The sequence below is a fragment of the Bacillus rossius genome, chromosome 2 (assembly GCF_032445375.1).
Source record: "Bacillus rossius redtenbacheri isolate Brsri chromosome 2, Brsri_v3, whole genome shotgun sequence".
Lineage (NCBI taxonomy): Eukaryota > Metazoa > Arthropoda > Insecta > Phasmatodea > Bacillidae > Bacillus > Bacillus rossius.
In genome coordinates this window covers 48,576,679-48,589,348 of record NC_086331.1, presented here as the reverse complement: position 1 = coordinate 48,589,348, position 12,670 = coordinate 48,576,679, and positions in this window count along the sequence as shown.

The window sequence follows — 12,670 nt, the reverse complement described above, 5'->3', positions numbered from 1 at the left end:
CTCCAATGTTGACATCGTCGTCGTTGCCAACGGGATCTGCTCCACCATTGTCGTCGCTGTCGTCAAGGTTCCCGTAGACGATGATACAACGTCCATCGAGTACGACGTTAAAGTCGGTAAATATGCCATCGAGTTCTCAAGAACAGGTAATTACGCGACTTATTCACCAGATGAAATAATCTAGGTGATCCTTACACCGTCGACGACAGTAACAAACTGAGCAACCTGCTGTCTAGGACTCGCTTATATACATGCACCGGATGGAATAATACGCAAGTCAAATCAAGAACCACTTACTATAATACCAGAGTCAAAACAACATTAAAAATAGAAGGACCATCAATGAAAAGGCAGCACATTTGGAAGCACCGACAACGAAAAGGCAGCACCGACAACGAAAAGGCAGCACATTTGGAAGCACCGACAACGAAAAGGCAGCACCGACAACGAAAAGGCAGCACATTTGGAAGCACCGACAACGAAAAGGCAGCACCGACAACGAAAAGGCAGCACATTTGGAAGCACCGACAACGAAAAGGTAGCAGCGACAACGAAAAGGCAGCACATTTGGAAGCACCGACAACGAAAAGGCAGCACCGACAACGAAAAGGCAGCACATTTGGAAGCACCGACAACGAAAAGGCAGCACCGACAACGAAAAGGCAGCACATTTGGAAGCACCGACAACGAAAAGGCAGCACCGACAACGAAAAGGCAGCACATTTGGAAGCACCGACAACGAAAAGGCAGCACCGACAACGAAAAGGCAGCACATTTGGAAGCACCGACAACGAAAAGGCAGCACCGCCAAAGAAAAGACAGCACATTTGGAAGCACCGACAACGAAAAGGAAGCACCATCAACGAAAAGGCCGCACCGCCAACGAAAAGGAAGCACATTTGGAAGCACCGGCAAAGAAAAGGCAGCACCGCCCACGAAAAGGAAGCACATTTGGAAGCACCGACAAAGAAAAGGCAGCACCGACAACGAAAAGGCAGCACATTTGGAAGCACCGACAACGAAAAGGCAGCACCGACAACGAAAAGGCAGCACATTTGGAAGCACCGACAACGAAAAGGCAGCACCGACAACGAAAAGGCAGCACATTTGGAAGCACCGACAAAGAAAAGGCAGCACCGCCAACGAAAAGGAAGCACATTTGGAAGCACCGACAACGAAAAGGCAGCACCGCCAAAGAAAAGACAGCACATTTGGAAGCACCGACAACGAAAAGTAAGCACCATCAACGAAAAGCCCGCACCGCCAACGAAAAGGAAGCACATTTGGAAGCACCGGCAAAGAAAAGGCAGCACCGCCCACGAAAAGGAAGCACATTTGGAAGCACCGACAAAGAAAAGGCAGCACCGCCAACGAAAAGGAAGCACATTTGGAAGCACCGACAACGAAAAGGCAGCACCATCGACGAAAAGGAAGCACATTAATTTGTCATTGACTGCAATATTCATTGGTTCCAATATTCATTGGCTCCAATATTCATCGGCTCCAATATTCAATGGCTCCAATATTCATTGACTCCAATATTCATTGGCTCCATCAGTCATTGACACCTACAGTCTTTTGGTTCCAAAAGTCTTTTGGCCCCAAATATATTAGGCTAGAATTCTTCGAGTCTAAGAGACTATGAGACCACATGGCTACAGAACTACGTGACTACGAATCTTCAAGTTTACGAGACTGCGAGGCTACAGAGCTACGAAGCCTCTAGTACACAGGTTTACGTGACTGCGAGGATACAGGACTACCAGTCTGCATGAGTACTTGACTACGAAGCTACTCGTCTACAAGGCTACAATTACAGCATCTGTTTTCGTCAGAATTTTCTCTTTTGCTCCAACTGCACCACCAGCATTATGTTATAAGATTACAAGGCCGCCTGCTTACGTAGCTTCAAGTCTACGAGGATACTTGGATACGTAGCTTCAATTCTACGAGGTCCTAAGACTTCATGACTACGCGACTTCGAGCCATGAGGTTACGAGATTACGTGACTACGAATCTTCATGTTTACGAGACTGCGAGGCTACAGAGCTACGAAGCCTCTAGAAAACGAGTTTACGTGACTGCGTGGATACAGGAATACAAGTCTGCATGAGTTCTTGACTACGAAGCTACTCGTCTGCAAGGCTCCAATTGACACATCTGTCTTCGATGGAATTTTCTCTTTTGCTACATCTACGCCATCAGCATTATGTTATAAGATTACAAAGCTACTTGCTTACGTAGCTTCAAGTCTACGAGGCTCCAATACATCATGACTACGAGACTACGAACCATGAGGTTACGAGACTATGCGATTGCAAGTCTTCAAGGTTACGTCATCGCGAGGCTATAGGACTACGAAGCTTCCAGAACGCATGGTTACGAGAATGCATGACTAATTGGCCGCATGGCTACGAAACTTCATGTCTCTGACTGACTACAATAGCACTATTCAGTGGTGAGAGTTAATTTATTTCATGCAAAGGTACTTGCTGCAAGCAGTTCCGCTTTTCAACATCAGATGACGTCACGTTTTGCTTGCAGGTAAAATAATATTTATTTATTTTATGCGGGATGCGGGTTGTTCACTATCGGTCGCATAAGAAGAATGGCATCGATAGTCTTCAAGGAGAAGGAAGTTCGTCCTTCCTGCTAGTGCTTCTCAGATTTCTCACAGTCCGCCATCTTGGATTGCGACGTCACGGCTGCTATCTTGGATGGGTGTGACTTTGACCTTTGACCGAAACCGCAGGAATGATCGCAAGAACACGGATTAACCATCATAATATTGATAAGAATAATCAGGAGCACACGGAGAAAACCATCATAATATTGGCAAGAATAATCAGGAGCACACGAAGAAAAACGACACATGTTTTCTTTGATATCATTAAAATACAAAAAAAAATTAATAAAAAATAAAAACAAAAAAATACATAAACTGATTCTGCTAGCTTGTGAACTTCTCATTGTTGAGCAAAGATAGAGTTCAGTACAAGCCAGAATGTTTGAATTTTTTTTCGTTTTTATTTTTTATTAATTTTTTTTTTGTATTTTAATGATATCAAAGAAAACATGTGTCGTTTTTCTTCGTGTGCTCCTGATTATTCTTGCCAATATTATGATGGTTTTCTCCGTGTGCTCCTGATTATTCTTATCAATATAATGATGGTTAATCCGTGTTCTTGCGATCATTCCTGCGGTTTCGGTCAAAGGTCAAAGTCACACCCATCCAAGATAGCAGCCGTGACGTCGCAATCCAAGATGGCGGACTGTGAGAAATCTGAGAAGCACTAGCAGGAAGGACGAACTTCCTTCTCCTTGAAGACTATCGATGCCATTCTTCTTATGCGACCGATAGTGAACAACCCGCATCCCGCATAAAATAAATAAATATTATTTTACCTGCAAGCAAAACGTGACATCATCCGATGTTGAAAAGCGGAACTGCTTGCAGCAAGTACCTTTGCATGAAATAAATTAACTCTCACCACTGAATAGTGCTATTGTAGTCAGTCAGAGACATAAAGTTTCGTAGCCATGCGGCCAATTAGTCATGCATTCTCGTAACCATGCGTTCTGGAAGCTTCGTAGTCCTATAGCCTCGCGATGACGTAACCTTGAAGACTTGCAATCGCATAGTCTCGTAACCTCATGGTTCGTAGTCTCGTAGTCATGATGTATTGGAGCCTCGTAGACTTGAAGCTACGTAAGCAAGTAGCTTTGTAATCTTATAACATAATGCTGATGGCGTAGATGTAGCAAAAGAGAAAATTCCATCGAAGACAGATGTGTCAATTGGAGCCTTGCAGACGAGTAGCTTCGTAGTCAAGAACTCATGCAGACTTGTATTCCTGTATCCACGCAGTCACGTAAACTCGTTTTCTAGAGGCTTCGTAGCTCTGTAGCCTCGCAGTCTCGTAAACATGAAGATTCGTAGTCACGTAATCTCGTAACCTCATGGCTCGAAGTCGCGTAGTCATGAAGTCTTAGGACCTCGTAGAATTGAAGCTACGTATCCAAGTATCCTCGTAGACTTGAAGCTACGTAAGCAGGCGGCCTTGTAATCTTATAACATAATGCTGGTGGTGCAGTTGGAGCAAAAGAGAAAATTCTGACGAAAACAGATGCTGTAATTGTAGCCTTGTAGACGAGTAGCTTCGTAGTCAAGTACTCATGCAGACTGGTAGTCCTGTATCCTCGCAGTCACGTAAACCTGTGTACTAGAGGCTTCGTAGCTCTGTAGCCTCGCAGTCTCGTAAACTTGAAGATTCGTAGTCACGTAGTTCTGTAGCCATGTGGTCTCATAGTCTCTTAGACTCGAAGAATTCTAGCCTAATATATTTGGGGCCAAAAGACTTTTGGAACCAAAAGACTGTAGGTGTCAATGACTGATGGAGCCAATGAATATTGGAGTCAATGAATATTGGAGCCATTGAATATTGGAGCCGATGAATATTGGAGCCAATGAATATTGGAACCAATGAATATTGCAGTCAATGACAAATTAATGTGCTTCCTTTTCGTCGATGGTGCTGCCTTTTCGTTGTCGGTGCTTCCAAATGTGCTTCCTTTTCGTTGGCGGTGCTGCCTTTTCTTTGTCGGTGCTTCCAAATGTGCTTCCTTTTCGTGGGCGGTGCTGCCTTTTCTTTGCCGGTGCTTCCAAATGTGCTTCCTTTTCGTTGGCGGTGCGGGCTTTTCGTTGATGGTGCTTCCTTTTCGTTGTCGGTGCTTCCAAATGTGCTGTCTTTTCTTTGGCGGTGCTGCCTTTTCGTTGTCGGTGCTTCCAAATGTGCTTCCTTTTCGTTGGCGGTGCTGCCTTTTCTTTGTCGGTGCTTCCAAATGTGCTGCCTTTTCGTTGTCGGTGCTGCCTTTTCGTTGTCGGTGCTTCCAAATGTGCTGCCTTTTCGTTGTCGGTGCTGCCTTTTCGTTGTCGGTGCTTCCAAATGTACTGCCTTTTCGTTGTCGGTGCTGCCTTTTCTTTGTCGGTGCTTCCAAATGTGCTTCCTTTTCGTGGGCGGTGCTGCCTTTTCTTTGCCGGTGCTTCCAAATGTGCTTCCTTTTCGTTGGCGGTGCGGCCTTTTCGTTGATGGTGCTTCCTTTTCGTTGTCGGTGCTTCCAAATGTGCTGTCTTTTCTTTGGCGGTGCTGCCTTTTCGTTGTCGGTGCTTCCAAATGTGCTGCCTTTTCGTTGTCGGTGCTGCCTTTTCGTTGTCGGTGCTTCCAAATGTGCTGCCTTTTCGTTGTCGGTGCTGCCTTTTCGTTGTCGGTGCTTCCAAATGTGCTGCCTTTTCGTTGTCGGTGCTGCCTTTTCGTTGTCGGTGCTTCCAAATGTGCTGCCTTTTCGTTGATGGTCCTTCTATTTTTAATGTTGTTTTGACTCTGGTATTATAGTAAGTGGTTCTTGATTTGACTTGCGTATTATTCCATCCGGTGCATGTATATAAGCGAGTCCTAGACAGCAGGTTGCTCAGTTTGTTACTGTCGTCGACGGTGTAAGGATCACCTAGATTATTTCATCTGGTGAATAAGTCGCGTAATTACCTGTTCTTGAGAACTCGATGGCATATTTACCGACTTTAACGTCGTACTCGATGGACGTTGTATCATCGTCTACGGGAACCTTGACGACAGCGACGACAATGGTGGAGCAGATCCCGTTGGCAACGACGACGATGTCAACATTGGAGGAGATTTCAACAGATGTGATACCACCAGCAGAAGATAGCTTAATGACTACTGAGCTGGATGTGCAGGAAACCACGACGATCGACGATACGACCTCGATGGAGACTTCAATGGATGCTGATTTGACAACTAGCGAACATCGGTGCTGTTACTGTGACAAGATTTTCTCAAACAACAGCAATGCTCGGCGACACGAGAGGAGCGAATGTGCCAAGAACCTATATCGTAAAATGTTTGTTTGTGAGAAATGTCATAAGCAGTTTGCCAGAAAAGATAATATGAAAACGCACATGAAGGCATGCAAAGGTCCTGCTGTGCGGCAGAAAGTAAAGGTTTCGGCGCAACAACGATGCATCGATGTGCATAAGAGAATGCCTGGAAATGGTACTACTGTTGCAACGCCTGTATCTGGATCGGGTCTGAAAGGATCGTCTTCATCACCACGGTATCCTTGCAGCTACTGTGATACGTCGTTCGCATTTTACCATGATGCACGAAGACATGAGCGGAGCAAATGCGCGAAGAATCCTTCTCGCATGAAGTTTCGATGTGATGAGTGCCTTAAATGGTTTACTCGAATTGACAGTTTGCGACATCATGCGAAAAAATGTAAAGGTGGAGTCTGTGCTCCTACTGCTGAACTACCTGCCGACATTTCGACTCCTCGCTTTAGATTGGAGACACGAAAGCGTACAACCAAAAAAAACAGATGCCCAGCAACCGATTGTTATGACGTCTGAACATGGAACTAAACCTAAGACTGTGTTCGTAGCATTACAAGTAAACGATAATGGCTTCTACTTGGCGCAGTCTGCATTTCGTGGAACGTTGAAAGACTACTATTATCTAAATACGTTCGGTGAGTCGAAGGACATTTGTAATTTTCTTGACGATATCAGACAGAAGATAATCAATCAGCTTACTGATGATGTAGCAACAAACGGACCTTTGAAATATAACTTGTGGTTGGACTGTATATATGGAAAGCCATATCCGTTCGATGACGAAGTGAAGAAGTGTGCATTCAAGACATCTGCTGCAGTAATTTACAGTTCTAACGATGTGAAGCACACTGTTAAAAACGGTACCCAGAAACTCTGTCAAGAAGAGGTGAACTATGTCTGTAAAGGTTCTGGCTGGACTCTGTCTAGTATAAACCGATTGGAGCTAAGAATTAGTCATTTCACACCGCTGCGGAACTAAATGATTATAAGATTGTTGGCTTTCGTAAGTGATCCTGTAGTAGAATAGAAATTATGTAATAAATATTATGTTTGTAAAAGAACTTGCGGTGTTTAATTCCTCGAACCTGTTACTATTATGTTAAATTGATGATATATTTAATTTTTTTTGCATCATCCTAGATCGTACCAAGGATCTTAGTCGATCTAATTAATCAGTATATTGATCGGAAATTTATTTAATGATTTCTGAACTTTTTCCCGGATCTCTAGCATTAAAATTACACATTTCCAATATGGTGGTCTTGATGTCTGATAGGATGGTGGTAGTAGAGGATTTAAAGTCTCTTTAAGAATGTTGAACATGGTTTATTTAAATTATTTTTTTACATAAGATTAAACATTATTGCAACGATCGGGTATCGAACCGAGGACGGGAATCGATCGAATCAATATGTAAATTAATGAGTGATTTATTTAATGAATTTTGGAACTTTTCCCGAATTTCTAGCTAAATAATTACGGATTTTCAAGATGGCGGCCAAATGACAAGATGGCGGATGTCACAGTAATAAATGATTACTGCACTCTTGCGGATACGAATTAAACTAACATGTCATTGGCGCACTCTAGCCGACGATACAATGATGATGGCTTCCAGCATCGAAGACAAGATGGCGGCCATGACGTCATACTAGATGATGATAAAAAGTGGTGGGAGTCAGTATGCCTGCAGCCACCTCGGGGGAAGGATCTGTCGTCATTTTTAATTTTTTTTGCACCCACCGGGTTCGAACCGCGGACTCCGAGCTCCGTGTCGTTAATGTATGCTTTTTAAATATTTTTTATTAAAATTTTATTATTTGAATTTTTTTATAATTTTTAAAAAAAATTCATTAAAATCGGATAGTAAATGAAGATTTTAAAGATGGCGACCGTAACTAAAATTGCAACGGTGGCGACATAATCCAAGATGGCGGTCATGGTATCCTTATTCCTAGAAATGGCTTAACTGAGGCTTGAGTTAAGGATGCTTAAGCCAGTTTTAGGAATTTTCAGCCGCTGGGATTTTTAAGGACTAAAAACGGGAATTTTTCCCTCGAAACGGGAAATTTTTCCCTCGAAAAGAGAAATTTTTAATTTGTGGAATTTTTTGAAATTTTTTGGCGGAACTTTTTTCCACAGAAATGGAAATTTTGGCGATTTTTGAGCAATTTTGGGCAAATTTTGCCCAATTTTGGCGGATTTTGAGGATCAAATTCAAGGTCAAGGTCAAAGGTCAAGGTCACAACCATCCAAGATGGCCGCTGTGACGTCAGAATCCAAGATGGCGGAGTCGGCACCGGCACCACAGCCTTAAGGCCTGTCCCAGGTCCGTCATTTACATACTACTATCGCGCTAGCCCAAACATGCAAACAGTTTTTACATGTTGGGTTACGGTAATATTTTATTCAATAGACGTCTACCTTTTAAAATTAATTCATATCTCTATTATAAAATTTTCCGCAAGAAGTTACTAAAAACGAACTTCACCCACGAATTTCGATAAGCCATTCGGTGGTTTAAGTTTTTTTTTTTTTTGGATACAAAAAGACGTTAAATTTGACCTTGTGAGGAATCTTTTTTTTTTGTAGGATATCCAAGCAGTAAAATAATTTTCTTGCAAACACCACTGATATTGGATGTTGTGCTAGCTGCTTTCTTAACATTCGGAAAGACTCAATGTTTTTCGACTACGAAATGTTTTTAAATTCTATGAGAGAGTCATTCTTTTTTTAAAATGATAACATATTTACTAACAAATTCTAAAACTCGGTCCTATGAAGCCGCCATATGGCCGTAATAAATATGGATAATATGCGATTTATCCGCGGAATTTTCTCTCGATTAAGGCTTGTTTTCCTCCAATTTAAAAATTCAACTCAAACTATAACTGAAATACGTTTTTAGTTAAGTATTGTATCCAGTAACGTAACTGAAGAAAGGCTATTTACAAAATGGTTTATTTGAGGACAAGAAAGTCACTCGGCATTTTAGAAAGGGTTCAGATTGATTTCGAATAGGATATTATGCATTTTATTTTGGTGGCTAAATTAACATACATTTTATGTCACCAAAAATAAAAATAACTACTTTCTTATCCTACGAATCTATTCTTAAGAATATTACCTACGAAACATCCTCACTAAATTTTGAACATAATAGGATTTCATGCTCTTTGTGCTACATACGTACAAACGTATGTTATGATACAAAGAAATAGTGTTTTTTTCTTCATAATTTCACACTCATATTAACTGTAAGAATGTTAGCTCTACCCAAAAACACACAATTTATTTAATGAGGGCTTATCTTACCTGAAGTGATGCTAAAAATATACTCTTTCCGATACATCCGATATATGTATTTTCCACGTATATAATTATTAAAAAACCCTAGTTTATTTCTGAGTATTTTTTTCCTAACCTAACTAAAACTAAGAGTGTGCGAGAGGGGTCTGGGTAGGGAAGACTCTAAGTGCGTCTCAGGCCGAAGCCTGCTAGGAGGGATTGGCCAACCATGGCAGCGATTGGCACCATGGCTAACTCCCCTCTCTGACTATACCGAACTAAAACTAGATAAGTCTGGCCCAGGAAAAACCTGCATAAACACAGGGAAAATCCTGGGCTCTTTCATGCGGGGTGTAAAAATACCATGCATTATGCGTGCAGGTTGGTTACGGGAAACAGAAGAATGGATATGGATGAAGAGTTGGATTTCTAAATATGTTTCAGTAAAGTTACCATTTAGTTCCAGGTTAACACTTTTCTTTCAAGTGATTCTTAACTTAACAGGTGTGAAGTTCAGTATTTAGGTCAGTTTAGTTTTCAGATTGATCGAAAGCTAGAAACATTTAAAATGGATGGTAGGGTATAAACAACGTACAGAGAGTGTATAAATTGAGGATTCGAACTAGTAAATAGTAGATATGTAAGTCACTAGAGACGATGAGAGATGAAGTGACGGTTCGCCGGGTTATTTAAGTGCAATATACAAAGTCTAATATGCCTGATAGCAGGATTGTAAAAGAATAAACAAAAATCTTTAGCAAAATCTTCCATTAAAAATCTTTAGCAAAATTATCACAAAACGGAAATTTTTTCAACTTGAAAGTTAAAACCTAAAAAGAAAATTTTACTCCTTATGACTAAAAAATACATAAGTATTAAAGGATGATGTCTTTTATTAAATATTACTGAGATAAACTGCCTTGCTACAGTTTAAATGTCTACTTCATCAAGTATGCTTTAAAATGACATAATTGATGCTGAAACGCTCCTCGTGCCTCAAAATTAAATTATTTTAAACTAGCTGTACCCTGCCACGCTTCGCTGTGGCACATTGTGATTGAATAGTTGAGAAATGAGAAACAAAACAAAGAATACATTTCATATAAGTTTAATTTTGCAATACTTGTAGATATACAATATTTTTTTGTTTTTCCACTGTATGCGTAGATATAAAGACTATCTGGTTTTCCGACTTAGGAACACGCAACATACAGTTGTCCATGTGAAAAGTAATCCGCATCTAAATCTAAACCACACAATTCTAAAGATTGACCTTGAGCTTTATTGATTGTGATTGCAAATGCAAATCGAATTGGGAATTGCAATCTTTTAAATTGAAATGGTGTATCGGTCGGGATCATGGGTATTCGAGGAATGAGGACATCTCACCTTTGAAAGGCCCCGTTAAAATCGTTGCTTCCACTACGTTATTCATTAATTTCTTAACTGAAAGTCACGTGCCGCTGCAGAGTTTTGGCTGATTAATATTCCGCAAGAGGATAATTAGCACACCTATTTTCAATTTAAGTATGTGTGGTGGTATCCCTGGCAGATCAAGTGAGTTTAAAAATTCCGTTGGGTAATTAACTACTTCATCTGCTTCCACAACGGTGTCTATCGACTTATATGTAATTTCATCACTTGGAATACTGGATTGAATAACATTATTAAGTTGATAGACATATTTATTCTTTGGGGCAAGGATAGCTCTTTCACTGAACCAATCGTGATTTCTATGATTTTTTTGAATGTCAGGAAATACGTTTTCGATCAGTTCTGCTTTCGATGTTACTAAATTACAAAAATGATCGGGAAATGATATTCGTCTAGACGTCTCATCGACTGGCAGCTGTCCGTTTCCAATTTCCAGTAACTGTCGTGAGAATACCTCAGCTGATGGATCATTCTGCAACTGGACACGCATATTCGTAGTCAACTGCAATGTACGTACGTGCCTCCATAGTGTTGAATATTTCAGGCAAGCATTTATTTCGTCTGCTGGTGTCGATCGAGAAATTACAGGCAATGTTTGCCTAAAATCTCCTGCGAGCAATATCAATGCATTCCCGAATGGTTGAACGTTTCCACGCATATCTCGTAACGATCGATTAAGAGCTTCAAGCGATTTTTTATGTGCCATCGTGCATTCATCCCAAACAATTAGTTTACATTTTTGTAATACTTTTCCCATACCGGATGCTTTAGAAATATTGCACGTAGGAGTCTCGATGATTTGCATGTTTAATGGAAACTTTAGAGCTGAATGTGCAGTTCTTCCACCTGGTAAACATATCGCAGATATTCCAGACGAAGCAAGAGCTAAGGCACGTTACGTGTCTGGATGGTGCTTAGTCTGTTCCTCTCTCGTACGGATGCTCGCTCTTTCTCAGTCATATTTGAAAGCCGTCTTCTTGATCCTTCTGTGTGGCGAGTGCGACGGCCCAAATTTAACTTTCTGCGAGGCATTATTTTGGTTTTCACTGAAACAGAAAAAAGGAATGAGATTATAACTTCTTATGGCTCTCACAGCTCTTATATTCTCCTATCTCTCGTGATTCTCATAGCTGCAGCTCGACAACAATGAGACACAGGATAGACAGCATTGAAAATTAATAATATATTAACTGTCCATCATGTAATTGGAAACGAATATTGTTTCTCATGAGACTGCGCCATTACTATTGCGGTTGTCAGCGAGTGTTTTCCTCGATTACGGCAGATGGTGCGGTCACTGGTACACAGCTAATAGGTAAAAAAAAAAACTGTTTTTTTCGCACTTGTGCTATGAATGTGATGCAATTGTTGTTATTGGTGATATAACATTTTAATTTAAATTAAAAATTAAAAAAAAAGATATAGGGTCTAAGGAGTTCAAAAAAGTAATAGCCTAGAACTATCTACATGCAATCCCACATCAAGTGGTGATAGACCCATACAAAACATAACCTCTACTTACGATTGATGCAATTGTTGTTATTGGCGATAGAACATATTAATTAAATTAAAAATTAAAAAAAGGTATAGGGTTTAAGGAGTTCAAAAAATGAAAAGCCTAGAAACATCTACATGCAATCCCACATCAAGTGGTGATAGACCCATACAAAACATAACCTCTACTTACGATTTGGATAACGGCTCAGCTCAATGGAGACACGATTACACTAAAGTACCTCATTCATATTGTATAATTAGTCCCATACCGGTACGCTTAGTCATTTTTTAATTATTGCACCTCACAATAAAAGCATTTTCACTGTAGGTATATAGCCATTTCCCGCTCGCTTCACTTGACGTAGTTTTTTTCCATTGCTAAGAGAAATCCTTTGGCATGGAGAAACGTTTCCATAACAGAAAATGCGTGTTTTTTTTTTATTTGATTGGAGAGAAAACACATTAATAAAATGGCGCAGTTACTTTTTCACGGTCGCGGGTATGTTGCTGACGTGAAAAGTAGATAAAAACAATCTTTGA